Genomic DNA, 25,555 nt, shown 5'->3' with positions numbered 1-25,555 from the left:
TATCATTTTCTCTAATAATGTGTAGAGTATGAGAGAAGGTTTGTTTTAATGTAAGTGCTGCTTCCATTTTAAAGAAGAGGTTGAACATTTCAGTTTCTGGTAAAAAAACATTCCAACCTCTGCTATAGGAGATCAATGTTATTTTGCTATTACTAGATTTCTAGTTGTGCACAGATGCGGTCAACATCTTACTTATCTCCCAATTTTCCATTCCCTCTTAACCCCATAATCTTGGTCCTCAAATGGCATTTAAGTGAACCTCAAGAATTTCCATTAACCACGGACAATGGAACTACTTCAAGTGAGCAGCCAGCAGTAGTATTTTAGGAAGTAAGACTTGGTTGATGTTGTGCTCTTCGTTCTGTGGTTCAGGATTAGTTGTTAAAGCGAATATCTTTATTTTTTCTTTTATTGGCCAGAGGGAGGTAAGGCTGTGGTGTGAAAGCTAAAGAGAGAATGCTATTGTTCTGATGCATTTTAGACCAAATGCTGACTTTTAAAAAATAATTTTAGTTTCTGGGGATTGCTGGCAAGGCTGGTACATTTTGCTCATCCTTAATTGCTGGTGGTGATCTGGTTTTATGAGCCACTGCAGTCCTTCATATGAAAATACAGCATGGTGCATTTAAGGAGGACTTTTGAGATTTTGGCCTCATTAGAATGTAGGACAGTGATGCATTTGCAAGTCAGGAAGTACTGCATCTTGGAGGGGAATGTGCATGTAGTGGAATTCCCAAGAACTTGCTGTACTTGTCCTTGATAACTGGGTTTGCAAGTTTGGTCTAATTGCTGAAGTAGCTTCGAATAACAATTAATTGCAGTACGTTTTGTTCAGAGGAGAGGAGTGGCGTTGTTTTAATGTGAAATGCTGCTTGCACTTTAAGGAAGAGGTTGAACATTTCAAGTTTCTGGTTTTAAAAAAACACTCAACCTCTGCTGTAGGAGATCAAGATCTCCATGTTTGGTCAAGATCGGCCACTCTCACCTCAACTCAGTAATCTGACTCTTTGGTGCATGCTTGGAACAAGTCTGTGACAACATCTGGAGCCGAGTCATCTTGGCAAAACCCAAACTGAGAACTGGTAAGTAATTTACTTGCAACTAAGTGCTGCACAATAGCATAGAAAATTATACTTTTAATCTCTTTGTTGATGATAGGGAATAGAATGGCTGGGTGGTGCTGAGCCAAATTAGATATATTTCTGCTGAGCTGGTCATTTCTGCACATTATTGGGTGGATGCCAGTATTGTAAATGCTCCAACTTGTGCTGCTTGTGCATAGCTGTAATAATAGCATACATGTACAGTATATGACCTTTGGGAGTTCCAATCCGGTTCCTGCCAAAATTGCCTATGGCCTAGGAGCAATGGTCTGAAAATCATTCAATGATGCACCCTGTGAGGAACAGTTAGAACTAATTACATATTAGGCAGATTGCAAAGAAGAAACACTTAAAAGTGTTTCCTGTATTTAAAAAATTGCACAAAACAATCTGTTTTCAATCATGATTTTCTTTTTTTATCTGATCCTGGCAGCTGTTGTGCCTCATCCAGTCAAATGTGCTTTGTACCAACAGCAGTTGTGGAATAAAATAAGGAGACCAGCATCGATTGTGTCAAATGTAAAAGAGGCCATTGCTGCCTTGCAAAACGTCTCCAGCCAAGGCTAGCATTCTGAGGAACGTCATTTTAAAATGCACAAACCCCTGCGTGGTAACTTTGAGGTATTTATGGGCTTGGATCCAAGATCCTCTGACCCTCCACACTGCTGAGAATCCTATCAATAACTTTGTACTCTGCCTTTAAGTCATGCCTTTCAGCTTCTTTCCTATTTCCCCATATTTGCTTTTCAGGACCTCATCCCAATACATACTGCATCTTCTGGCTACTCTCACTCCCCCTTTAGAATACTGTCGACTAGATCTGAGATCTCCCTGATCCTGGCACCAAGGAGACATCATATTGTCCAGGAGTCTCTTATACATAAACAGAATCACCTGTCTGTTTCCCTAACTGTTGAATCCCCTGTTATCTGCCTCCTGCAACTTAGGTGTGACTGCTTCTGTGTAGTTCCTATCTATCAACTCCTCATTCACCTGACTGATCTGCTCATCCATCTTCAGCTGCAGATCCCTAATGTGGTCTACCAGGAACTGTAACCGGTACACTTGCAGGTACACTTATCAGGGACACTAGAGGTCACCCTGACCTCCCACAACATGAAAGAAGAGCGCACCGCTGCCCTGGGTTCCATTCTCGCTGCTCTACCTGTGCAATAATAAAGGAAGAATGAGAAACACCAGAAACTCACCTTAGTTTCCACCTCTTCTTTCTGAAGCCTATTGAGGCAAAGCCTCAGTTCCACACTTTAAATCATACCCACTTACACTATGGCCATGCCCACAATGGCTGCTGTGCTTAATCCTCACTTTTTTTGTCAAGTTTATTTCTACTATATTATGTATTACTGACTGAGAATATTTACGTTGACTAATTGTGTATTTGTTCTGCAGGTTTGGCTTTCTTGTGACCTATTTTGTACCAGTTTTAAATTTCACCTCAAGGAAGTCACTAACAATTACTGAAACATATCACAGCCAAAATGCCATCAAACCCTGGGGATTTTTAGAATAAATACTTTATACTTTATTACTTTATACTTTATTGTCGCCAAACAATTGACACTAGAATGTACAATCATCACAGCGATATTTGATTCTGCGCTTCCCACTCCCTAGATTACAAATATTAAATATTAAAAATATTAAAATAGTAAAAATTAAAAATTTAAATTATAAATCATAAATAGAAAATAGAAAAATGAAAAGTAAGGTAGTGCAAAAAAAGCCGAGAGACAGGTCCGGATATTTGGAGGGTCCAGCCCAGATCTGGGTCAGGATCCGTTCAGCTGTCTTATCACAGTTGGAAAGAAGCTGTTCTGAAATCTGGCCGTACGAGTCTTCAAGCTCCTGAGCCTTCTCCCGGAGGTGTGTTGGCTGGGTGGATCGTGTCCTTGATTATCCTGGCAGCACTGCTCTGACAGCGTGCGGTGTAAAGTGAGTCCAAGGACGGAAGATTGGTTTGTGTGATGTGCTGCGCCGTGTTCATGGTCTTCTGCAGCTTCTTTCAGTCTTGGACAGGACAACTTCCATACCAGGTTATGATGCACTCTAGAAGAATGCTTTCTATGGTGCATCTATAAAAAATAGTGAGGGTTTTAAGGGCCAGGCCAAATTTCTTTAGCTTTCTCAGGAAGTAAAGGCGCTGGTGGGCCTTCTTGGCAGTGAACTCTGCTTGGTTGGACCAAGTCAGGTCATTTGTAATATTGACCCCAAGGAACTTAAAGCTTTTGACTTGCGCACCACCTATGTAAATTGGGTCATGTGGTCCGCTACTCCTTCTGAAGTCAACAACCAATTCCTTCGTCTTGCTGACGTTGAGGGATAGGTTATTGTCTTTGCACCGTGCCACCAGGTTCTTAATTTCCTCTCTGTACTCAAACTCATCGTTACCCGAGATACGGCCTACAATTGTTGTGTCATCAGCAAACTTATATATTGAGTATGATGGAAACTTGGCTACACAAACATGGGTGTACAGTGAGTACAGGAGGGGGCTGAGTACACAGCCTTGTGGGGCACCGGTGCTCGGAGTGATTGTAGAGGAGTGCTTGTCCCCTATTTTTACAGCCTGGGTCCTGTCTGTGAGGAAGTTGAAGATCCAGCTGCAGATCTGAGTGCGAAGGCCCAGGTTCCGGAGCTTAGGAATCAGCTTATTCAGAATGATGGTACTAAAGACAGAGCTGTAGTCAATGAAAAGCAGCCTTACGTATGCATCTTTATTCTCCAGGTGTTCTAAGGAGGAAGGTAGCCCTAGAGAGATGGCATCTGCCGTTGACCTGTTGCTCCGGTAGGTGAATTGCAAAGTGTTGAGGTTGACCGGTAGGCTGTGGTTGATGTGTGCCATAACCAATCTCTCAAAGCACTTCATAGCAATTGATGTCAGAGCCACAGGTCGATAGTCATTCGGGCATGCCACCTTGCTCTTCTCCGGCACTGGGATTATCGGTGCCTTCTTAAAACACGAGGGGATCTTAGGCTGAAGCAAGGAGCAGCTGAAGATGTCAGCAAACACTCCAGCTAGCTCGCTTGCACAGGCCCGGAGAACCCATCCCGGGACGCCATCTGGGCCCGTCGCCTTCCTTGGATTTATCTTCAGGAAGGCCCTTCTAACTTCCTCCTTGATGCCACCAGGTCCGGTTCATCCGGAGGGAGCGGGACGCTCCTCTTCTGTTAGAATCTTGCATAGAATACATTAAGTTCGTCAGGAAGAGAAGCGCCACAGTTATTGATATTCCCAGCCTTCTCTTTGCGCCCGGTGATCTCATTTAGACCCTGCCATAGTCTACTGGCATCCCTCTGGTTAGCCTGGGCTTCCAACTTAGCTGAATATTGCCTCTTGGCACCCTTAATGACTTTCCGGAGTTCATGCCTGGATTCCGTGTAGCGACTGGTATGCCCGGACCTAAAAGCTGCAGCTCTAGCCTTTAAAAGGGACTTGACCTCATAATTCATCCAAGGTTTCCGGTTAGGGAATACCTGAATCGTCTTGCGAGATACACAGTCCTCTGTGCATTTCCAAATATTGAGGTGCTTTCAAACTATTTTCAAATTCATAAGGGTGAACAGGTGAGAGGGTTATAGAGGTCTCCCTACCATTCATTGGGGAATTTATCAGGAGCTCTGTGTACGCAGGGGCCTTAGTATTGTTAAGGATCCCACCCATCCATCCAGCATCCTCTTTGACTTTCTACCATCAGAGAGGAGACTACAATGCATGAGAAACAGTTTCTTTCCCCAGGCTATTAGGGTTCTGAACATTTTGCTGCATCGTATTCGAAGTGTCACTGATTAATCTGTTTTGAACCTTAGAATATTTAATATTAATGCACTTCAGTTCATTATTTATGTGTGATTCACCCATAGGTTTTATCCTTACCTTCTTAAGTTATTGTGTGTTACTGTGCTTTACACCCTGGTTTGGAGTAATGTTGTTTCATTCCAAAGTAATTTGGTGATTTATGGATCAAATGAAGCTACTCTGGATATTTGACCAGACGCTTCTGGTCAGAAATCACTTTAATTCGATGACAACCCAGAGTGCTAAGGGCCTGGATGGGGTGGAGTTTGTGAAATGTGTCCAGAAAAGTTTTCTCTGTCAATAGATAGAGGGCCCTACTTGGGAGAGTGCAATACTGGGCCATCTCTTAGGGAGGGAGGCAAGGTAAGTAACTGAAGTGGTAGACAGGGGAGCACTTTGGCTTCAAAGACGATAATTCTATCTGTTTTAAAATACTGATGGAAAAGGATAGTCCAGGTCCACAGTTAGGGTCCTAAGCTAGAGCAAGACTAATTATGGGGGAATTAGACAGAATCTAGCAGTTGTCAATTCAGTGAGCCTGTTTGAAAGGAAAGAATCAAATGGCAACTGGGAGACTTTTAAGAATGTGAATGCAAATTTCCAGGAGCAGCATGTTCTTGTCAGGGTGAGGGTAAATGTGCCAAGTCTGGCTTCTGCCACCACCCCCCTACCCCACCCATTCCTTTCTAATCCTGATGATGAGTTTCAGCCCAAAATATCAACTTGCTGAGTTCCTCCTGTATTCTATGCATGCCAAGAGATATCTTGAAGCTCTGGTTACGAAATAGAAGGAAGTATACATTGGGTTTAGGCTTAGGAGGCCAGGATTGAGCCTATCGCTTGATGTCTATAAAAAGATTAAGAGGGATATCAGGAGAGCAAAGAGAGGTATGAGATGGATCTGGCAGGTAAGATTAAGGAAAATCCCAAGAGATTCTATACCTATATTAAATATCAGAGGGTGCCTAGGGAGAGAGTAGCTCCTCTTAGAGATCAGCAGGGCTGTGTATATTTTGAGCTATGGTAGATGAGTGGAATTTTTAACAAATATTTCTTCTTGGCATTTACTGAGAAGAAAATCATGGTTGTTGAAGAGGTAAGGAAAACAAATACCGATGGTTTGGAAAATGTTCGTTTTACCAGATATATAAATCCCCAGGGCCTGACCATCCCAGGATTTTGTGGGAGGCTAGAGAGGACATTGCTGAGGCTCTTGTGGAGGTACTTGTTTCATTCTTAGCCACTGCTGAGGTTACTGAAGACCTGAAGTTAGTTAATGCTGCTTCATTGTTTAACAATTATGGCAAGGACAAACCAGGCAACCACAAGCTGGTCGGCTTGATGTCGGTAGTGGAGAAGTTACTGGAAAGATTTCTAAAGGGTAGGATTTACCTGCATTTGAATAGACAGAGTCTGATTAGGACAAAGCTTTGTGGATGGAAATTTGTGCTTCATGAACCTTTTAGAGTTTTTTGAAGAAGTGACGAAAAAGGCAGATGAAGGTATGGCAATGGATGTTTGTTTGGATTTTAACAAGGCCTTTGACAAGGTCCCACTTTGTATGCTGGTCAGGAAGATTAGGTTTTATGGAGTCCAGGGTGAGCTAGTAAGGTGGATTCACAATTGGCTCAGAGGTAGGAGGCAGAGGGTTGTGGTTGAAGGTTGTTTCTTGGAATGGAGGCTGGTGACAAGTGGTGTGCCACATGGTTCAGTGCTGGGACTGTCGTTATTCATTATTTCTGTAATAAATTGGATGCGAATGCACAAAGCTTGTTCAGTAAGTTTGTGGATAACACTAAATCAGGAGCTGTTGTTGAAGGGTATTGTAGATTACAAGGGGATCTTGATCAGTTAGGGGAATAGGCTGAAGAGTGGCAAATGGACTTCAATAAGTTTGAAAAGTCAAACCAGTGAATGAATGGTAGGGCACTAGGGAGTGTAATTGAACAGAGGAACTTAGAGGTACAAGTGCAAAGTCCATTGAAAATGGTGTCACAGGTAGAAGGGTGGTGGAAAAAAAGTGTTACTATCTTGTCCTTTATCAGTTGGGGCACTGAGTATAGGAGTTGTGACATTATATTGCAGAGGTATTAGTTGTTGCTGAGGCTACATACACTTGGATACTGCATCTAGTTTTGATCACCCTGTTACAGGAAAAATGTGGTTAAACTAGATAGAATGCAGAAAAAGATTTGTGAGGACATTGACATGGCTAGAGGGCCTGAGTTAAAGGGAAATGATCGCCAGGTTGGGTCTTTATTCTTTTGACATATAAGATTGAGGGGGAACCTTATAGGAATGCTTACAATTATGAGAGATATGGATGGAGTCCAAAACTAGTGGGAATAAACTTAGTGATAGGGTAAGATTTAAAGGGGACCTAAGGATCAATTTTTTTTCATACGGTGCGATGAGTATACGGAATAAGCTGCCAGAGGAAGAGGTTGAGGCAGGTTCTGGATTGGTAGATAGAGAGGTAAGGCTTAGAAGGATATGGGGTGAATATAGGAAATTGGAATTAACTGGGTGGTCACAGTGGTCAGCCTGGATTCATTGGGCTGAAGGGCCTCTGTTCATGTTTAATAACTCTATGACCAGTTTTCCTAAAAGACATGCACCAAATGAAATCATTTCCTAGGAAGATTCATCCAGTTGTTCTGAGGGCAACCTTGATCAATTAGATTATGAGGACACTCAGTCCTCTTTTACTGTTATTTAGAAATGCATACATGCATTAAGAAATGATACAATGTTTCTCCGGAGTGATATCACAGAAAACAAGATAGACCAAAGACTAACACTGACAAAACCGCATAATTATAACATATAGTTACAGCAGTGCAAAGCAATACCATAACTTGATAAAGAACAGACCCATAGGCACAGTAAAAAAAAGTTCTCAAAGTCCCAAGTCAATCAACTCCCGAGTCCCTGATAGCAGGTGGCAAAAGGGAGAAACTCCCTGCCATAAACCTCCAGGCACCGTCAACTTGCCGATACCTTGGAAGGAGCCGACCCCAGCCGACCCTGAGTCCATCCGTCCGAAAACTCCGAGCTTCCGAGCAGCCTCTCCAATACAGCCTCCCGAGCGCCATCTTCTGCCGAGCTCCTTCGATCTCTCCCCAGCCGCTGAAACACGCAAAGCCGAGGATCGCGGGGCCTTCAGCTCCAGAGATTCCAGTTACCACACAGTAGCAGCGGTAGCAAAGCTGTCATTTCAGAAGTTTTCCAGATGTTCCGCTGTGCTCTCACATCTGTCTCCATCAAATCAGGATTGTGCACGGTCCCCTACTTGACAAATAACAGATATTCATCACCGAAGTGGCTGCGCGCGCTGCCGTCGCGCCACCATCTTCTTCCCGCTCCCGGGTTTTAATAACTAGGTATTTAAATGAGATTTCAATGCACAGGACATCTACATTGGCAGATCAACTTTAAATACATACTTTCTTTGTGTTGTCTATTGATCCCTATTTCCCCCAAGCATACGACTCTTGACTGGGCCCCAAATGAGTGCACAAGCATTCCTTTCTATCTTGTGTTTCTTTAAGAATTGTGCACACCACGTGGGTAAATTATTTTAGTATGCTTATTGCTGCTTAATTGAGATTTATTCTGAAAAAAAAATGTTCTGTTTAGAACCCTACCTCTGTTTTGTGAAGTTGCTGCCTAAACAATGATGATGTCATGCACCAGGCCTGCTAAATGTGAAAGAGAGCTGGAGAGGTACGAGTAGAATTAGCCATTCACCCTGTTTCTGGAATGACTGGAAAGGTTTCTACAGGCAAATTAGATTGTCAAAATCCTCGGAGAGGACACAGAATATGGAAATACAACACATCTTGAAAAGATGAGGACAATTCTATTAATTGTGGTGGAGATAAATGAGAGGTTAGAAAATCTACTAGAAGAACAAATTACAAACAGGCTGGAAGTCTTGAAGAGACACTTTAATTTAATGCTGTCAGAGAAATTAAAGAACTGCAAACTAGGGGCCAGAGAAGTAGTGTTGAATATTTGGTCAGGGTAATGACACTTGTAAAAGGATGCAGTTTCTAGAAATTTTAGTTTGGGCCTTGCGATATTGTGATACTTTTATGGACTAGCAGATAAGAGAATTCAGACAACATTTTTAACACTGTGGCTGTAACGTTCAATGGAACGTATAGAATGGCTACCAGTGTGCATGTGGTGTCTAGAAATGAGTGGTAGTTTCACTCAGGTCATAATCCCCAGGTGCAAGAAGAGAACAAGCTTTCAGAGGTGGTAATGATAGCATAATCTTTTGCTTTGCTTTAAAGTTACAGGGCTATGCTGAGATGAGACAGCACAGCAGTAGGTAGGAACATGATGGTTCCGGATGTGGATTTATAATATGAGTGGATGTTATAATCAAAAGGCATTCCTTCAGTAATGTGCTGAGCATTCTGAAGGCATTCTTTGAGAGTTATGGATTCACAACACTAAGGCTTTAGTTGGGCTATTTCAAGGTCTGTCAATAAGTGAAACTACTATTACATTCATGACAATGCTGAAGGTGTAGATTATAGAACTTCCTGCAGATGCCAGCATGCAGCCCAGAAATGAACCTGCAAACCAAATAAAAAGACTCTGAAACTTTTCGATGATTTTAAGTTTCCTGGCCCCCACCGCTTTATTTTCATTATGGATGTCCAGTCCCTATATACTTCCATCTCCCATCAAGAAGGTTTCAAAGCTCTCTGCATCTTTTTGGATTCCAGACCTAACCAGTTCCCCTCTACCACCACTCTGCTCCATCTAGCGGAATTAGTCCTTACTCTTAATAATTTCTCCTTTGGTTCCTCCCACTTCCTCCAAACTAAAGGTGTAGCCATGGGCACCCGTATGGGTCACAGCTATGCCTGCCTTTTTGTTGGCTTTGTGGAACAATCTATCTTCCAAACCTATTCTGGTATCTATACCCCACTTTTCCTTCGCTACATCGACAACTGCATTGGCGCTGCTTCCTGCATGCATGCTGAGCTCGTTAACTTCATTATCCTTGCCTCCAACTTTCACCCTGCCCTCAAGTTTACCTGGTCCATTTCCGACACCTCCCTCCCCTTTCAAGATCTTTCTGTCTCTGTCTCTGGAGACAGCTTATCTACTGATGTCTACTATAAGCCTACTGACTCTCACAGCTATCTGGACTATTCCTCTTCTCACCCTGTCTCTTGCAAAAATGCTATCCCCTTCTCACAATTCCTCTGTCTCCGCCGCATCTGCTCTCAGGATGTGGCTTTTCATTCCAGGACGAGGGAGATGCCCTCCTTTTTTAAAGAAAGGGGTTTCCCTTCCCCCACCATCAACTCTGCTCTCAAACACATCTCCCCCATTTCACGCACATCTGCTCTCACTCCATCCTCCCGCCACCCCACTAGGAATAGGGTTCCCCTTGTCCTCACCTACCAGCCCACCAGCCTCCAGGTCCAACATATAATTCTCCGTAACCTCTGCCACCTCCAACGGGATCCCACCATTAAGCACATCTTTCCGTAGGGATCGCTCCCTACATGACTCCCTTGTCCATTCGTCCCCCCCTTCCCTCCCCACCGATCTCCCTCCTGGCACTTATCCTTGTAAGCGGAACAAGTGCTACACATGCCCTTACACTTCCTCCCTTACCACCATTCAGGGCCCCAGACAGTCCTTCCAGGTGAGGCGACACTTCACCTGTGAGTCAGCTGGGATGATATACTGCGTCCAGTGCTCCCGATGAGGCCTTCTATATATTGGTGAGACCCGACGCAGACTGGGAGATCGTTTCGCTGAACAGCTACGCTCTGTCCGCCAGAGAAAGCAGGATCTCCCAGTGGCCACACATTTTAATTCCACGTCCATTCCCATTCTGATATGTCTATCCACGGCCTCCTCTACTGTAAAGATGAAGCCACACTCAGGTTGGAGGAACAACACCTTATATTCCATCTGGGTAGCCTCCAACCTGATGGCATGAACATTGACTTCTCAAACTTCCGCTAATGCCCCACCTCCCCCTCGTACCCCATCTGTTATCTATTTATTTATATACACACTTTCTTTTTCTCCCTCTGTCCCTCTCACTATACCCCTTACCCATCCTCTGGGGTTCACACCCCCTTTCTCCCCGGGCCTCCTGTACCATGATCCTCTCATATCCCTTTTGCCAATCACCTGTCCAGCTCTTGGCTCCATCCCTCCCCCTCCTGTCTTCTCCTATCATTTTGGATCTCCCTCTCCCCCTCCCACTTTCAAATCTCTTACTAGCTCTTCTTTCAGTTAGTCCTGACAAAGGGTCTCGGCCTGAAACATCGACTGTACCTCTTCCTAGAGATGCTGCTTGGCCTGCTGCGTTCACCAGCAACTTTGATGTGTGTTGATCAGAATATCAAGTTGGGTGAGGTCTCTCGGAGTAAAAGACCTTCCAAATCTGGGGCCAGTGGAAGATTGTAGTACAATTTAAAAACATCATTTCGGTAGTGGCTCGGCAATTTCAGAAGAATGGAATCTTTGACAAAATTTGAAGGCAGGAATGCAGACCAAAGGAAGAGTGGAAGAGAACAAGCTCAAAGGTCACTGCCATGTCATTGTAAGAGTCCACAAATCAATTGAAAAGCAACAGCTCAATACGAGGAGTTACACTGTTATAATATTAATTTATATTAATTGGGTCTGGCAAAATTGGTATGGATAGAGGTGCTGGCATTGTTTAAATTCAATAGTACAACCAATGAATGCAAGGCTCTTGCTCTTATAAAGGGCTGAATGGACTAACTCAAACATGGATTCTCTAGGAGCTTTGAGAGAGGACTGAATTGCAACGTGACGAATTTCCAAAGCTCTGGAAATCTCTGAAGCATGCAATAGCAAACATTAGTTAAATATTCACCAAACATTAATTTATTCATGTAAACCCAGTACAGAAGAGGAAGGCTTATTTATTATTATAGACCCAGTTTATTATTGTAAACCCAATAGAGAGGAGTCAGTGTGATAGGACAGACTGAAAACAGTCATGTCAGAATTGAAGTTAATGAAGATGAATTTAAAAGGATAATAAGATAACTCTGACTTCAAAGATGATAGTTGGAAAGAGGAAAGGTCTGGTGAAAAAGTCAGGGTGCAAGGTGCATGAAGACAGAAGTATAAACATAAAACTTAGAACTTAGAAAATCTACAGCACATTACAGGCCATTCGGCCCACAATGTTGTGCTGACCATGTAACCTGCTCTAGAAGCTGCCTAGAATTTCCCTACCACATTGCCCTCTATTTTTCTAAGCTCCATGTACTTACCTAAGAGTCTCTTAAAAGACCCTTTTGTATCCCTTCACTGGCAGTGCATTCCATGCACCCATCACTCTCTGTGTTAAAAACTTACCTCTGACATCCCCCTTGTACCTACTTCCAAGCACCTTAAAACTATGCCCCCTCGTGTTAGCCATTTCAGCCCTGGGAAAAAAGCCTCTAGCTATCCACATGATCAATGCATCTCACCATCTTATACATCTCTCATCCTCCATCGCTCCGAGGAGAAAAGACCAAGTTCATTCAACATAAGGCATGTTCTCCAATCCAGGTAACATCCTTGTAAACCTCCTCTGCACTGTCACTATAGCATCAACATCCTTCCTGTAATGAGGTAACCAGAACTGAAAACAGTTTTCCAAGTGGGGTCTAGCTAAGGTCTTATATAGCTGTAACATTACCACATGCTCTTGAACTCAATCCCACAGTTGATGAAAGCCAACACATCATATACCTTCTTAACAACACTGTCAACCTACGTAGCAGCTTTGAGGGTCATATGGACATGCACCCCAAGATCTCGCTGATCCTTCACTGTCAACAGTCTTAATATTAATATTATATTATGTCTTCAGATTTGACCTACCGAACTAAATCACTTCTCACTTATCTGGGTTGAACTCCATCTACCACTTCTCAGACCAGTTCTGCATCCTATCGATGTCCCGCTGTAACCCCTGACAACCTTCAGACTATCCACAACACCCATAACTTTTGTGTTATCAGCAACCTTACTAATCCACCCTTCTACTTCCTCATCCAGGTCATTTATGAAACTCAAAAAAAGGAGGGGTCCCAGAACAGATCCCTGCAGAACACCACTGGGCACTGTCCTCCATGCAGAATACAAACCATCCACAGCCACCCTTTGCTTTCTGTGGTCAAGTGAATTCTGGATCCACAAAGCAAGGTCTTCTTGGATTCCATGGCTTATCACTTTCTGAATGAACCTCGCATAGGGAACCTTATCAAGTGCCTTACTGAAATCCATATACACTACATCCACTGCTCTACCTTCATCCACTACCTCCAAATTGCTCTCTCACTGAGAGATCTGACACCTGACCAGATTCATTTCCCAATACCAGATCAAGTACAGCCTCTTCTCTAGTTGGCTTATCTACATATTACATCTGGAAACCTTCCTGAACATACCTAACAAGCTCCACCCCATCTAAACCCCTTGCTCTAAGGAGATGTCTGTCAATATTAGGAAAGTTATAATCACTCATCACAACAACCTTATTATTATTGCACCATTCCAGAATCTGCCTCTCTATCTGCTCCTCGATGTTTCTGTTACTATAGGGGGTCTATAAAAAACACCCAGTAGAGTATTGCCCCCTTCCCGTTTCTGACTTCCACCCATAATGACTCAGTAGACAATCCCTCCTTTTTTGCAGCCATGATACTATCTCTGATTAGCAGTGCCACTCCCCCACCTCTTTTGCCTCCCTCACAGTCCTTCTTACCCCTGAGTCATCCAAATTTCTGTAGTGGCCACATCATAGTTCCATGTACTGATCCAGGCTCTAAGTTTATCCGCCTTGCTCATGATATTCCTTACATTAAACTAGCCAAATCTCAAACCATTTGGCTGAGTCCATAAAGATAGAGAGATTTACAAAGCATGTCATGACTTTGTCTTTTTCCTTGCTGTTAATTTGGACAAACATTGCCTTTGGTACTTCACAAGGAGACTTGTACAATTGGAGCCATTACTTAAATTCCATGTGTTGATTTATTTCCTTTTAATTGCAACATCTTTTTCACTTTAATCATGCATTGCATTTACATTGTTCAGAGAGTATGGTGCATTATGCAAAGTGTATTATAATAATGGGTGTACTTTAATGAATGATTGGGTCTGTATACATTCTGGTAGGCTGATTTCAGGACTAGAGTGTTTTTTTTATTTGTTACACCAGAATCCCTTTGGGTTTATCAACAAAGCTTTAAGAGTTATCCTAAGAAAAAATATCTAGAAATTAAACACTTGGTGTGCAACATGGAAAAGACTGATTTAAGTTTGAATAATTGTCATAGCAAAAATACACACAATTTTAAAAGCTTGTAACTAAATAAGTCTTCCTTTTGCCAAGGATAATAATCTCAATTTCCCCTATTGCTCCACATGATGGAAGTCCCTCATTCCTGCTGCCTTTTTAGTAAGTTACCTTAGCACCCTATCCAAAGTCTTGATATCCTTCTCAAAGGATCATGCCCAGAATCAGGCAAAAACCAATGACTATAGTTCAGCAGAATTATAGTATTTATGCTGCTATTTCAATACTCAGGAATCTGGTATGTTTTTCTAATTACAATATTAATGATCACACAAAGATTACTGTTTATATTAACCAAAAGATCTCACTTTTGTTATACTGCTTTGTTAAATTATGCTAGTTTGATGAAGTATTTGACAAAACAAATTATTTTCATATATTTTATATACATGTTATTGAAGCTCTGAAGTTCTCCAAACTCCTTAGTATGTTTCATTAGAAATAACCAAGCTGGTTGACAACCAAGTTATGGTTTAGAAAAAGGTATATAAAAATCAGTCAATATAGTCTGATGTCAAATAATTTACTACCTGTTTCCATGCTGATGTTTGTCAAATAATATGCATCTATTATTTCAAAAGAAACTGTTAATTTATAAATATGTTAATTATTAGGAGAGTTCTCAGGATATTAAACATGTGAATGTAGTGAATCGTTTCAAAGCAGATTTGAGCCAGATAGAGATTTTCTTATTTTTATATAGGACAGCTCATGAAGGAGAAACATAACAAAGCTAATTGTACATCTGTTCCTGCTGCCAAAGGCAGTGCCTGGCAACAGACTGCAAAGGAATTAAAGCTTGACCATTCCCATGCTGAGCAGAAGAGGAAGGGACAGAATAACCCCCTGCCTGTTTGTGGTGTCTCATGGGCCACTGATCATGAAGTAGTTGGAGACATAGTGCGTTGAACATTTTGATGATGATTCTTGGTATGTGTAAATTCACTTGCATAACAAAATGTGTTTGTGTGAGAGAGTGAGGAAGGACTGCAGGTGCTAATTCTATAGCCTAACACTTTCTGTCTTTTCACTCTCTGAGATTTCATGGAAGGGCAGAGCCTTCCTTGTGCCTAAGTAATTATACAAGCGCAAGAGAAGCATAGTTTCCAAGGTCTGGTATTTCTTTATTAACATCCCAGTTGCTTCTTTGTTTCTTGAAGCTATTTGATACCCCAAATGTTCCACACTGTAGTTACAATTGAAGTTGCTGCTTTATAACAAGACATATTTAGCTGAAATGTATGCTTTAACCAGAATAAGCATCGGAACATTTAAGAAAGACACTAATTGCTTTTAGTGAAAAATAAACTTGTGTATTTTTTTCTTGAAAACAGTAATTTAAGTACATAGCTTCTTCTGATATGAGGCTTCAGTCTACTTTTGGTTTTGTGATCTGATGTTTGGTTTGCTTATAGGTATTACAAATTTACAGGTATAAATAAATTAAGATTAATAACTGCAAAAAATGACAAGATTCTTTGCGTATGAATCCTGCTACATTTTCAACAATATGTTTGGATTCCAAAGTAATGTAACTAACGATCATACTGCCCCACATTTATCTAGCATAATTTAGCACTGTTTATTGGGATTAATGAACTTTTGAGAGCCAAAAAGATTATTTTAAAAATACTTTATGTATTAAATAGTCATGTAAAAACAAAAGATGTTATATTTAATTGTTCTCAAGAACTCATTTCTGGTTCTCTTTCTGTATGTTAATACTGTATTGAATGATGTGCATGGTTACAGATCCAGACTCTGATGCAGAGTTAATGCCCAAAAATGCAAAGGAAAGATATAGATATCAGGACACATGCAAACAAAAACAACCTGTAAAGCAAAGCAGGGCTACAAATGATCAAGGTATGTAAAAAGAAAATATTGAGGTATTGTGCAGACTTACAATTAACAAAAAGCAAGTCAGAATAGGATATGGCCAGCAATGGATGCTCTAGGAAACCTCACAGTTAGTGACAGCAAAATGGCAAAAATATGGAATTATTTCTTTGCCTGGGTATTTACTATTGAGATCACCAAAGATACAGATTTAAAATGGTACTATGGAGATAATTTTAAAAAATCAAATTAGAGAGGGTCAAATTCCTGATCCAAAATCAGAATCAGAATCAGGTCTATTAACTCTCATGTTTTGTGGCCATAGTACAGTGCAAAGGCATAAAAAAAATCTATCAATTACAAAAAATAGTTATGTCGGCTGGGGAAAGTACACACTCAGGATAACAAAGACTTTTTCGGGTTTTAATTCCTTTATCGGTTTTCGATGTTTAAGTGCCAGTAGAGGGTCGCGAAACAAAACGAACGAATTTACAACCAGTTCTTGTTGTTACAATCTCAGTTTAACTTCCGATTCACACCCTTGTGTATGGACAGAATTGTGTATGCAGTATAAAAAACACCAGAACTAATATGGTACTAATACAGTACAAATACGGTAGTGGCAATCCTGAAGGAACACAATACAAACAACATTAGAATCCCACCCACCCTGCATCTTATACATAACAGCGAAAAATGTAAGCGAATACATCTCATCTAAGACATACACACGTGCTGAACTTCTGAACAGAGACTAAACATTCACGTTACACGGTTACATGCACTATCAGTCCCAATACAATAAAGTTAGACAAAAGGTACACTTTGGCACAACTTTTACAAGGTATTGCCTGGTAGTTAAATTACAGGAAGACTGACCTACTTGGATGATGAGGAACTTTGCCCAAGCCACGCGATCCAGCGTTGAGTCATTCACTTGAGAAAATGTAAAGCATCCACATGTAAAACATGTCAAGTTACCGACATTCGCAATTCGCCAGCAAGAATAAATGAATTCACATGGATATCGTCAATTAATGGTCACCTTTCCTCACCACGCCCAGCACACTCTGGGAGAGACCAGATTCCAACACCCCACCAGCATCTTCAGCAGAAACAAAATGGTCTCCCCACTATCTTGTGCGTGCGTAATGACATCACAGTCTCTCTTAAAGGCACAGACAACTATTCTAGCATTACCTGGATGAATGTCAAAGTACACTTTTAATGATACTGAATAAGACCCAATGGTTACCTGGTTACAGGTAAATAGTGTAAAAAAGGGGAATAATGAGGTAGTGTTCATGGACTTTTCAGAGATCTGATGGCAGAGGAAGAGAAGTTACGTTTAAATGTTGAGTGTGGCTCTTGAGTTTACTGTACCTCCTCCCTGATGGTAGTATTGAGAAGAGGGCGTGTCCTAGGTGGTGAAGGTCTAGATCAGGGGTTCCCAAACTGGGGTCCACAGACCCCTTGCTTAATGATATTGGTCTTTGGCATGACAAAGATTGGGACCCCCTGGTCTAGATTGATTTCATTCGCATTTAGAAGGAAGCTTGAGGAGGGAGGAAACTGGCAAATCTACAAGTAGCACCCACTAGAAAATAGTACCCAAAACTAGCTCAAATAACAAAACCATATGAAAACATAAAATATAAAAAGGGTCTCAGCAAAGATTTACATAAACACAACCATGCTTATTGAAACTCTTGAAAAAGTAACAGTGAGTTGCCAAGGCTAGTTTGGTAGTTGGCGACATAACAGAAAATAAATATGTTGGGTCAAATGTAGTTACTTAGACTAGCAAAGGTGGAAAGTAGTTTTCCACCAGTACTGGTGTTAAGGCTACAATTGTATAAAAATGCATTGAGATCTAAGGGCAGGAAGTACAATATCATAAGATTGTAACAAAATAAAAGAGAGCATTAATGAATTTTCAGTTGGTGTTTTTATTGCAAATTACATTTAAACTGGATAAGTGTGAGATAGTACATTTTTCTGGGAAGAATAAAGATTAGGCTAGACCTGGATTAATAAAACCAAAACATATTTTAACCTTGGTAGAAATCGCATAACTATCAACATTTTGTGTCACCTAACCTGTAAGGAAAGGAATGGGGTATATTACATCATGTACTGAACTGGAATTTTGTTGACATTCCTTATGATGAGGATGCAAGGGGATGTTAATTTCCGTCTTTAATATTACTCCATCTAACCATTACCCAAGAAGTGTTCCAAGATCGCTAGCATCATCTTTTTATCTCTTTGTTATAAAAGACCCTCATTGCAGCATTGCCTGAAGAAGCACAGGATAAAGCTCTTGCTTTGGCCTTCCTCCTGTCAATATTTGAGGAGAGAAAATTGCAAGACTTTCGAGGTGCCTTTAGTTCAAGTTCCCAAAGCCATTTCCACCTTTTCTTACCATTTATAGCTCGTAGTACAAGACCCAACAATGGTGCTTTTCTTATGTTGTGAGCTTCCTGGCTAATGACTGTGGTCAACAAATTCAGATATTCTCTGGTCTGAGTCGGGATTGTGGACATTTATTTTTAATTGTGTGTTGTGATTGTTGGTGAGAAGGCTAGCACTAATTGCTTCCCCCGCTTGCCTCTGAGTGGCAATTTCAGATAGAAGTTAAGCATTGACATGTGACTGGAGTTGTATACTGTCCAGATCAAGGTAGGATAAACACATTTCCTTCTTTAAAAAGCATCAGGAGACCAACAGAACTTTCTCAAGTCTTTTGCATTTTCATTGATGTTGCAGTCTACTGACTTCGAAGGCTGCACAAGTATATGTTGTTGCACAATCAGATTTGGCTAGCAAATTCATGCTGCAAATATCTCTCCAGATGTAGGCAATGTATTGGAACCAGATTGGTGCCTGTAGGTCATAAATGCAAATCTACTTGGTTTAGGGGATTAAAGGATTCTGATTTTGTTCTCTAATTACCACAAACCAGAGTGCATAAATAACCCAAATACCTTTTGACAATTTTAAATACCGGTAGAATCAATAGTGAGTACCATTCATTCTCTCTGACCAGACCATCTGAGCCAACAACAACATTTGGAAATAAAAGTAGTATTGATTTAATTTTGTAATATGGCAAATTAGTTTTAGATTGTTTTGAAAATATTACAAATTAATGAGAAAAGTTTATAGGTTAATAAGTTAAGCTAACATGAACATTTATTTATTTACCATTTCTCCCAGAGGTTAGCTGGCAGAAAGCAACCTGTCATATATTCTAAAATTCTAACTAATACATGTAAGCATATGAGTAAATACAGCAACATTTTGTTATTTGCTTGAAACCATTCATTCTATAGGTGCCTCCCTGTCTTGCTTGACAATAATATCTTACAGTTTAAATGAAATGTCTTTCTTTCCTCATGTTAACAGCCATACACATTTACAAGTAGCAGTGTTCTGTGCTTACAGTTTAAGGATTAATGATATTTATATATCCAGCAGTGGGTTACAAAGCAGAATGTTATTCAACAATATATTCTTAGAACAGAACAGCTTATAATTAACTGTTATGGAATGGTGGTGAAAATTGCAGCCCATAAAACTCACCATGGAATAAGACAAAACTTTAAAAGCTATTTAAATTACTTCTGTCATTTTAGAGTAATAGGTTAAAATAGGAGGCAGAAGTAAACAGTGAGAGCCATACAAATCACATTTTTGCTCTTGGAAAAATTAGTTTAATTTATGAGAAGTTTCTGGAGTGAAAGCCCCACAGTCTCTGCACCCATTACTCTTTAATTCCAGCATCTTCAGACAGAGCAGTGTTCAGTCCCATAACTCCAGAGCTTTTGCATATCTTGACACCCACACCCCTCTGGATCAAAAACATCTTACAAAGCATCCAGGGCTAAGTCCCAACACCAAGGCTATCCTAGATTAACTTCTCCTCAGGACTTTTAAAATGGCATGGGTACAACAACTTACTTTAAAGGCCAGCTGAATCTATTCCAGATCTGCCCAGAAGAAATCACGTATCTTCTAGTCCAGATGAATCCATTTCAGGTCTTCCAGGTCTATGCTTAAGCAATCACTTACCCTTCAGGCCAGGCCGCTCCTCTTAAGAACTGATTGGATGCAGCCACATACCTCAGAAGTGTGGTAGAAGGGTTGGGTTGTAGGTAAGGCTAAAACAATATGGGTTCAAGTCCTCTCTCCCTAGCATACTACTAGCTAAAGTTCAGGCCACCAAGAGCAAGGTTATTAATCTAAGAGTGAGAATGACCTACCAAAGGGAACTGAGAGACTGCTCTGTGCTATGTTTCATGGAAACGTTGTTTATATCTGCATTGCCTGTCTACACTGTACAGTGTGGTGGTTTCTCAGTTCGTGGATTGAACCACATGGCATTTTCTGGCAAACTTATGGGTGGAGAGGTCTGTTTTGTAAACAACTCCTCATGGTGCTTGGATATGACGGTCTGGCGAGTTCCTGATAATCCAACCTGGAAGACCTAACAGTAAAATGTTACCAATATTACCTGTCATGGAGTTCACTTCAACTGCTTTGACGTCAATACATCTGAGAGAACTCACCAGCAAACTCCAAATGGTGGGACTGAACACCTCCCTTTGCAATTGGGTCTTTGACTTTCTGACCAACAACTGCAGTCAGTAAAGATGGGTAGCAACACCTCCATCACAATTATTCACAACACTGGTATGCCACAAGGCTGCAACCTCAGACCCTTATTCAAACTGTTTGGCCAGACTTTACTCTAACTCTATCCACAAGTTTGCAGATGATGCCACCATAGTGGACTTTATCTGAAAGAACAAAGTGAGTTGGAGTACAGGAAGGAGATAGTGAGCTTAGTGATACGGTGCCACGATAACAACCTTTCTCTCAATGTCAGCAACACAAAAACATTGCTCATTGACTTCAGGAAAGGGGAGGTGTGTGTACATCAGTGGTGCTAAGGTCAGGAGGGTGAGAGTTTCAGTTTCCTAGGAGTGAACATCATTAATAGCCTGTCCTGGTCCAATCACATTGATGCCATGGCCAAACTTACCAGTGCCTCCATTTTTTCAAAAGACTAAAGAACTTTGCAAGTACTCTTTCTACCCTTACCAAATTTTATCAATACACTACAGAAAGGATCCTATCGAATGCATCACAGCTGGCTATGGCAACTATGGTGGCATCATATGCAAACTTGACTGCAAGAAACTGCAGATTTGTGAATACAGCATACATATCACAGAATACAGCCTCCCTTTTATGTAATCTGTCTCTACTTCTCGCTGCCTTGGTAAAGAAGCCAGCATAATCAAAGATCCCACCTACTCTGAACACTCTCTCTTCTCCTTCTCCTGTTATGCAGAAGGCGCAAAAGCCTGAAAACACAAACCACCAGGCTTAAGGATGGTTTCTATCCCACTGTCATTAGATTATTGAATGGTTCCCTAGTACAACAAGATGGAATCTTTAGACCTCATTGTGACCTTGAACTTTACCGACTACCTGCATGGAAATTTCTCTTTATCCATAATACTTTATTCTGTGTTCTTTTATTGTTTTACTTTGTATACCTCAATGGTCTGTTGTAATGAATTTATCTGTATGGGACTAAGATAGGTTTTTCATTGTAACTCAGAACAATGAACGACAGTAAACCAATTTAATAATATCAAAACCATTTGTCACTGTGAACAGAGATACCATTATTTGAATTATTAAACTGAGACCCCTCTCTGCTTTCTATGGTGGAAGTTCTCTGAAGCTCAGTTGTTCAAGCTATACCACCTGAGGAGATGTTTTTCAAGGAAGTGGGTATTGCTGGTAAGGTCAGTTTGTATTTTCCACCCATTGTTGGCTTGGAAAGGTGCAGGTTAGCTATCACCGTACATCACAGCTTGGCACCGGTGTCATCACAGAGTAATGTGTGATTAAGTGCCTTGCTCAAGGACACAACATGCTGCCTTAGCTGAGACTCGAACTAGCGACCTTCAGATCACTAAACCGAAGTCTTAACCACTTGGCCACACGCCACACTGGTAGGCATTAAAACCTGTATGGGTTGGTTAGATTTACAAACAGAGACAGAGAACATAAAAACAAAGAAATAAGAGTAAAGGACGGCTGCCACTGGGAGTTGAATGTCCAAGCATATACGGTGTATCGGAAAGATAGGTTAGTAGGCAGAGGGGGTGGTGTGGCCCTACGTATAAGAAATAATATTAAATCATTAGAAAGGGATGACATAGGATCCGAAGGTGTAGAATCTCTATGGGTTGAGTTAAGAAATGGCAAGGGTAAAAGGCAGTTGTATACAAGTCTCCAAACAGCAGCTGGGATGTGGATTACAAATTACAGCAGGAGATAGAAAAGGCATGTCAGAAGGGCAATGGCATGATAATTGTTGGGGATTTTAACATGAAAGTGGATTGGGAAAACCAGGCCAGTACTGGACCTCAAGAGAGAGAATTTGTAAAATGTCTAAGGGATGGCTTTTTAGAACAGCTTGTTGTTGAGCCCTCTAGGAGATTGGCTGTGCTGGATTGGGTGTTGTGCAATGATTCGGAGGTGATAAGAGAGCCTAAGGTTAAGAAACCCTTAGGGAACAGTGATCACAATATGTTCGAGTTCACTTGGAAATTTAAGAAGGAGAAACTAAATTCCAATGCGTCGGTAATTCAGTGAAATAAAAGAAATTACAATGGCATGAGAGGGGAACTAGCCAAGGTTGACTGGAAAGGGACACTAGCAGGAAGGACAGAAGAGCAGCAATGGCTGGAGTTTCTGCGAAAAATGGGAGAAGTGCAAGATAGATATATTCCAAATAAGAAGAAATTTTCAAATGGAAGAAGGACACTACTGTGGCTGACAAGTGAAGTCAGAGCCAAAGTAAAAGCAATAGAGAGGGCATACAAGGAAGCCAAAGCTAGTGGGAAGATAGAGGATCGGGAAGCTTTTAAAAACTTTCAGAAGGAAACTAAGAAGGTAATTTGGAAGGAAGAGATGAATTATGAAAGGAAGCTGGTGAATAATATCAAAGAAGATACTGAAAGCTTTTTTAAGTATATGAAGGGTAAAAGAGAGTTGAGGGTAGATATAGGACCAATAGAAAATGATACTGGAGATATTGTAGTGAGAGACGCAGAGATGGGCAGAAGAACTGAATGCGTATTTTGCATCAGTCTTTACAGTGGATGACATCTGCAATATATTCGACATTCAAGAGTGTCAAGGAAGTGAAGTATGTGCAGTAAAAATTATGACGAGAAGATGCTCAGGAAGTTTAATGGTCTGAGGGTAGATAAATCTCCTGGACCCGATGGAATGCTCCCTTGGGTTCTGAAGGAAGTAGCTGGAGAGGTATTAACAATGATCTTTCAAGAATCGATAGATTCTGGCATTGTACTGGATAACTGGAAAATTACAAATGTTACTCCGCTATTTAAGAAGGGTGGGACGCAGCAGAAAGGAAAATATAGACCTGTTAGCCTGACATCAGTGGTTGGGAAGTTGTTGGAATCGATTGTTAGGGATGAGATTACGGAATACCTGGAGACACATGACAAGATAGGCCAAAGCCAGCATGGTTTCCTGAAAGGAAAATCCTGCCTGACTAACTTACTGCAATTTTTTTGAGGAAATTACAAGCAGTGTAGACAAAGGAGATGCAGTAGACGTGGTGTACTTGGATTTTCAGAAGGCCTTTGAGAAGATGTCGCACATGAGGCTGCTTAGCAAGATAAGAGCCCATGGAATTACAGGGAAGTTACTGGCATGGGTGGAGCATTGGCTGATCGGCAGAAAACAGAGAGTGGGAATAAAGGGATCTTATTCCGGCATGCTGCCGGTTACCAGTGGAGTTCCACAGGGGTCGGTGTTGGGACTGCTGCTTTTTACGATGTATGTCAATGATTTGGACTATGGGATTAATGGATTTGTGGCTAACTTTGCCAATAATACAAAAATAGATGGAGGAGTGGGTAGTGTTGAGGAAACAGAGAGCCTGCAGAAAGACTTGGATAGTTTAGGGGAATGGGAAAGAAGTGGCAAATGAAATACAATGTTGGAAAGTGTATGGTCATACACTTTGGTGGAAGAAATAAATGGGCAGATTATTATTTAGATGGGGAGAGAATTCAAAATGCAGAGATGCAAAGGAACTTGGGAGTCCTTGTGCAGGATACCCTAAAGGTTAACCTCCAAGTTGAGTCCGTGGCGAAGAAGGTGAATGCAATATTGGCATTCATTTCTAGAGGTATAGAATATAAATGCAGGGATGTGATGTGAGGCTCTATAAGGTACTTGTGAGACCACACTTGGAGTATTGTGTGCAGTTTTGGGCTCCTTACTTTAGAAAGGATATACTGATATTGGAGAGGGTTCAGAGAAGATTCACAAGAATGATTCCAGGAATGAAAGGGTTACCGTATGAGGAACATCTGGCAGCTCTTGGGTTGTATTCCCTGGAGTTCAGGAGAATGAGGGGGGATCTCATAGAAACATTCCAAATGTTAAAAGGCCTGAACAGATTAGATATGGTAAAGTTATTTCCCATGGTAGAGGAGTCAAAGACAAGAGGACATGACTTCAGGATTGAAGGGCGTCCATTTAGAACTGAGCTGCAGAGAAATTACTTTAGTCAGAGGGTAGTAAATCTGTGTAATTTGTTGCCACAAGCGATTAAAGTCATTGGGTGCATTTAAGGCAGAGATAGATAGGTTCTTGATTAGCCAGGGCATCAAAGGGTAGGGGGAGTGGGGAATGACTGGAAGAATTGGATCATCCCATGGTTGAATGGTGGAGCAGACACAATGGGCTGAATGGCCTGCTTTTGCTCCAATATCTTATGGTCTTGTGGTCTTATGGTCTAACAGTAAAATGTTAAAATCTATTGGTTAGTTACCGAATGAAGTTACAACTTTTAACTTTGGACATCATTATTTAAAGAAAATGAGAAGGCTTGTTGTCCTTGAAACAAAGAAAGTGTTGAGGTTTTATAAACAAAGAGGGTTTTTATATATGAAATAAGCTTGGATGATCTGGTGAGTGATGAATCAACTAGAAATGTTGCATTTAATAATCACAGGGGAAGTAAGGAGATTTTTTTCCCCCTTTGGTTAGCATGTTCAGGATTTGGAACACCGCTGGAAAAGAGAGTTATTCAGGCATTTTAAGATGAGGATAAGACTTATGGACAAAAATGCACTTGTGGACCATGCATGACTGCTTTTTCAAAATAAACCGAATGAGCACAATTGGGTCAAATGGCCTCTTCTAACCTTATTACAGGTGTGATTACCTACAATAATCTGATCTCTTTGAATTTTTCACCAAGAGAAGTTGAAAGGTAGAGGCACACATTGTATAACAGCTAATGATCATAAAAAAATCACAATCCAGACTATCCATGAATACCAGTACAAACAACCC

The 25,555-nt window shown here is 41.0% G+C and overlaps 1 protein-coding gene across 3 annotated transcripts in view; it reads left to right on the top strand.

Moving 5' to 3' along the window:
- Positions 1-25,555, top strand: part of fsip1 (fibrous sheath interacting protein 1) — a 413,443-nt gene that overhangs the window by 287,490 nt on the left and 100,398 nt on the right. The window lies entirely within an intron of this gene.

This window comes from Mobula hypostoma, chromosome 1 (assembly GCF_963921235.1).
Source record: "Mobula hypostoma chromosome 1, sMobHyp1.1, whole genome shotgun sequence".
Classification (NCBI taxonomy): Eukaryota; Metazoa; Chordata; class Chondrichthyes; order Myliobatiformes; family Myliobatidae; genus Mobula; species Mobula hypostoma.
This window is presented reverse-complemented; position numbering and strand designations above follow the sequence as displayed.